Source organism: Herpailurus yagouaroundi, unplaced genomic scaffold (genome assembly GCF_014898765.1).
Source record: "Herpailurus yagouaroundi ecotype Mexico unplaced genomic scaffold, PumYag 29, whole genome shotgun sequence".
NCBI classification, from domain to species: Eukaryota; Metazoa; Chordata; class Mammalia; order Carnivora; family Felidae; genus Herpailurus; species Herpailurus yagouaroundi.
The window spans coordinates 59,826,221-59,831,774 of record NW_024412377.1 but is presented as its reverse complement, the minus strand read 5'-3'; the positions used below and the strand labels follow the sequence as shown (position 1 = coordinate 59,831,774).

General features: G+C 38.4%; 1 non-coding gene across 1 annotated transcript; it reads right to left on the bottom strand.

The window, feature by feature from the left end:
- Positions 1 to 3,979: 3,979 nt before the first annotated feature.
- Positions 3,980 to 4,086, bottom strand: LOC121016846 (U6 spliceosomal RNA). The gene has a single exon (XR_005784493.1). It is a non-coding gene; the product is annotated as a U6 spliceosomal RNA (small nuclear RNA).
- Positions 4,087 to 5,554: the final 1,468 nt, after the last annotated feature.

Genomic DNA, 5,554 nt, shown 5'->3' with positions numbered 1-5,554 from the left:
CATACCAAATTCTCAAGAAAAAGCACTTGTGAGATTTTTTGAGCTGTGAATTAAACCAGTCACTTTTTGCCATGGAACACCATCTTTTTTTTTGGAAAAACTGACTGACAAACTGGTTATTCAGACTTGAGTATCTGGCAGACGTTTTCTCAAAAATGAACAAAGTGAGTCTGTCACTTCAAGGAAAATAACTGACAATATCTGATTTCAATGATAAAATTTGAGCTTTCAAGTGAAAATTAGAATTAAAAAAATTTTTACCTGCTGCTATGAGCTTGACAAGTTTCCAATACTTAAAGATTTTTTCTGATAAGATCAGTGATGTTATTAAGAGATGTGAGATTTTTTTATATTGTATAATGAAATGTACCAACATTTAGCAGATCTGCATACCTCAGTGAATCAATATTTCCCAAATGATTAATGAATAATATTACAAAACCATGCATTGGTAAAAGATCTATTCAAAGTGCAGGACAAATCAATAGATTTTAATGTAATAGAGTATGAAAAGTTCATTGATATGGGGTCAGATTCCATACTACAACTAACCTGTTTTGGTGTGATAAAAAAAAAACAAAATCACCACAGTTATCTAAAATGCTATTGCAATACTCCTCCCTTGCCTAATTACATACTGTGTGAAGTGGGATTCTCTTCATAACCTTCATCCCAAATAACATATCACAACAGATTGAAAGCAGAAGCAGATCTTAGAATCCAGCTGCCTTCTATTAAGCCAGACATTAAAGAGATTTTTTTTTAATTTTTTTTTTTCAACGTTTATTTTATTTTTGGGACAGAGAGAGACAGAGCATGAACGGGGGGCGGGGGCAGAGAGAGAGGGAGACACAGAATCGGAAACAGGCTCCAGGCTCTGAGCCATCAGCCCAGAGCCCGACGCGGGGCTCGAACTCACGGACCGTGAGATCGTGACCTGGCTGAAGTCGGACGCTTAACCGACTGCGCCACCCAGGCGCCCCAAGAGATTTTTAAAAATGTAAAACAGCGACAGTCTTCTCAACCAAATATTTTTGTTTTGTAAAATATATTTATTTTTCAGAAAAATATTGTGTTAACTTAGGATAGTGTATTGTTATTTTAAAAAGAATTCATGAAGTTTAAAATTTTTCTCAGTTTTAATTTCCAATGTGATAAATATTGAGAGGTCTAAATCACATAAACAAAAACTCTTTGGGAGCCTATATTATTCTTTTTTTAAACTTTTTAAAAAATTTATTTATTTATTTTGAGAGACAGAGATAGCAGGGGGAGGGCCAGAGAGAGGAAGAGAGAGAGAATCCCAAGCAGGCTCTGCACTGGCAGCGCAAAGCCCCACTCAGGGCTCGAACTAACAAACTGTGAGATCATGACCTGAGCCTAAATCAAGACTTGGGACACTTAACCGACTGAGCCACCCATACGCCCGTATTATTTTTAAGAGTATAAATGAGATTTGAGATCAAATGTTTGAGAACCATTGCTTTAACCCAAGGAAGTGATGATTAGGTATTTCTGACCAACCAGTGGGGTGGGCATTGAGCAGAAGGACTTGTTCTCTCTAAAAACCAAATGTACATGGGGCGCCTGGGTGGCGCAGTCGGTTAAGCGTCCGACTTCAGCCAGGTCACGATCTCGCGGTCCGGGAATTCGAGCCCCGTGTCAGGCTCTGGGCTGATGGCTCAGAGCCTGGAGCCTGTTTCCGATTCTGTGTCTCCCTCTCTCTCTGCCCCTCCCCCATTTATGCTCTGTCTCTCTCTGTCCCAAAGATAAATAAACGTTGAAAAAAAAAATTTTTTTAAAAATAAAATAAAAAAAAATAAAAACCAAATGTACAATCTATGCATGTTCCTCTGAGAAAATTTGCTTCCAGGGAACCCCCAGTCAAGATTTGGGTTACATTACCATTTCACAGTGCCAGTTAAATCTGTGCTCAGGCAAAAGCTCAGCGTGGCATGCATTTAATTCAGATCTTTTCATGGATCATGACCTTCAAACTATAGGAGTGAGTGAGGGAGGGAGTTTCTATGTAGTACCACTGGGAGGGTATCTTTCACCCCCAGTGTGAATCTTAGTCTGAGAACATTTCTTGGTGGGTCCTGAGAGTCTGTGTCTAATTAATCACCTTTTCAGACACTCAAGTGGATAGCCTTTGGGGCAGGAAGGGAGAAGCCTGGGAGGCAGAGCAGAATAAACATCTTAATCCAAATCGAGACCGAGGCCAGCTGTCCAGGCTGTTCTTGTGGCCACAGCTTGCAGGGCTACTGCCCATGGCTGCCTCTACTTTATTCTGCTTCCCCTTGAAAGTGCCTCCTTCCTTCTCCTTCCCACGCAAGCAGCCAGTCCAGTGCATGAATTTGTGGGTTGGACTCTAATTGCTAGCTGTGCTGGGAAGCCCGCCTCCCTCTAATTCAGCCTTGACACAAATAGCTAGAAAGTTCACTTGCAAAGCCACAACTCCCACAGGAGTGCACTGAGGGGTTCCCTTTAGAGAGAGGACTTCTATTCCATGCAAATCAACAGATACTTACCAAGCACCTATTTGGTACTTAGCACGTCCTGTGAAGAATGAATCCAAAAAACGTATTTGACAAAATCATAGTAGCTTGGAGTTCCCAGTCTTCTCATCACAGTTCTACCCTCACACAGTGCCCACCAGCTTCCACTTGGACTACTTCAGTGATGAAGACCTGGCCACCTCTTGTAGCATTTTTAGAGAGCTATAGTTGGTAGATAATTCTTTCTGCTGCTCTGGGAGAACCAGCATAGCACAGTGGTTAAGCCACATAGACCTGGGTCTTAATCCTATCTCAGTCATTTATGATCTTGAGCAAGTTTGCTTTATCTATCTATGCCTCAGTGTCCTTATCTGTAAAAGGGAATAGCAATACCCATCACAAGCCATTGTGGTATTAAAATAAAGTATGCTTGTAAAATGTATTGCCCAGGTCCTGGTACAACTTAAGTGTTTATTAAGCCAGTTCCACCATTTAATTACCTTTGACCTTTAGCAAATTTGGTAATTCAGGTTTTTTTTTGTAACTGAAATTGTACCTACATCATAGGGTTGTCAGGATTCATCCCTGATTAAGAACTTAATAGTTTTAGGACCTTGGGCAAGTAATTTTAATTTTTTCAGCTTGGATTTTTTTTAAATCTGTAAATAGAGGTAGCAGTGCTTGTTACTTAAAGGGATTTGTGAGAAATAAAGTATATAAGGTACATATTAGCTTTGTGCTTGGTAAACAGTAGGTTTCATTGTCATTCACTTCCATCACTTTGCCCTGAGAGATGTCTCCCTTGCATGGTCTGTGGTCCACTATTTGGATCTACACAGACTAAGTCAAATCTTTCTTCTAGTTGGACCTTTCATTATGTTTCCCACATGTTTTCTTTCCTCTGGTATAGACTTCCCCAGTATCTCCAAAGCATTTCTTGCATAAGATTTTGAGCTTTTCACTATCCTGGGAATGTTTCCCAGATGGCCTTTGGTTTGTCAAGGTTCTTTTCAAAATATGTTTAGATTTTTTTTTAACGTTTATTTTTTTCTGAGAGATAGAGAGGATAGAGCATGAGCGGAGGAGGGGCAGAGAGAGAGGGAGACACAGAATCTGAAGCAGGATCCAACCTCTGAGCTGTCAGCACACAGCCTGATGCGGGGCTCGAACTCACGACCATGAGATCATGACCTGAGCTGAAGTTGGTTGCCCAACCAACTGAGCCACCCAGGCACTCCTGATGTTTAGATTTAAATGTGAAATTCCAGGTGAAGATTGATCAGCCCAGAACACTTTGAGACCATCATCTTCATTGTGTATGATGCTGAATTTTTTTTTTAATGGAGCCAAGTTTAAGTGAAAGATATGCCAAATTATTGATTCATATTGAGCTTGTAATCAACTTAAATCATAGAATTGTTTTCATATTTTCTGCTGTTAAACCATGTATCCCCAATTCTCTACTTGTGACGTATAATTAAAAAAAATTGGAACACTTCACAAATTTATGTGTCATGATTGCACAGGGGCCACATTAACCTTCTCTGTATCATTCCAATATCAGCATATGTGCTGTTGAAGTGAGCATGTTTAATTTTTTAAATCATAAATATTTTTTTTCTTGATCTCTGGTAAAATTGGTTTCAATATTTTGACTGACTATTCTTATCTATTTATTTTAAAATGAGTTTGGATTTTGATGTCCAGCATATTGCCCACTTGTTGCACTCTCTGTTTGCATATTTAATCAGAATTCCGTTTATTTAAGTTAATTAAACTGTTGAAGAAGATAGGCCACTCCGGAGCTCTATGGGGTGAAAGAGTGTACCCCATCCCCAACCAGGTGAATTTTGATCAACATTATGGAGGTCTGGTCAATTAAATGCTATAAACTCTCCATACTGTAATATCATTCAGTTCTTAGTTCTTTATCATTTCATATAATCCGTGCTTAAGAAATGAAGAAATGAAGTTATCTCCCTCCTCCATGGCATAGAGGAAAGCATATAGCCAAGAACAGGATTCATATCTTTGTTCTTTAACATACTTGTTGGGTGTCATATGAAAAATCACTTAAATTTACCCTGGATGTTCTCGTATGCAAAAAAAGATAACACTATTACATTTTTCACTGCTTACTGAGAAAATTAAGAATGGTAATAATTAGAATAAGTTCTGCATGAAATGAAGATATTGTTTATTTCAGTAACTGGATCAGGAAACAGATCATCTTTTATTATTGTATATGTTTTAAACATGCAGATGAAGAAAAAAGGCTCAGAGAAGAAAGGTGTCACCAATATTCCAACTCGTATCTGTTTTGCTTAAAAATACATTATCTTTCCATAATGCTATGGTACTTCACTGAGAATTACCTGTTTAAAGTGCTTTGTATTATAAAGTCCCAGATTAATATGAATTGTTGTTATAATTTAGTTTACCAGTTAGAAAAGACAGTTAGGTTCATTTAGCATAATTTATCCTTTGTGAATGCAAGTAGCCTCTTGATGATTACAGATTCACTTTTTGTATACTCACAAATCACCTTTCAATAATTATTGTTGCTAGTTTTTTACTTTAGACACAATAAGTTTATAAATTCTAGAATCATCCCTTCTTTCTCAGAAAAAATCTGACTATCCTTCTCCAGGTTTCTGGTACTTCTGACATTGAGAAATATGCTATGTTATTGTATGTGCGTGCGTGCGTGCGTGTGTGTGTGTGTGTGTTTTCTACAAACTGCTTACATGTAACTGTGGAGTTACACAAAACGTAGTCAGGTATTAAAATGAATAACAGAAGGGCTCTGGGGTGGCTCAGTCGGTTAAGCATCAGACTCTTGATTTCGGCTCAGGTCCTGATCTCATGGTTCAGTTCATTAGATCGAGCCCTGTACAAGGCTCAGTTGTGGACAGTGTGGAGCCTGCTTCAGATTCTCTCTCTCTGCCCCTCCCCTGTTTGCACATGTGCACTCTGTCTCCCAAACTAAAACTGAAACTAAAACTGAAACTAAAACTAAAACTAAAACTAAAACTAAAACTAAAACTAAAACTAAA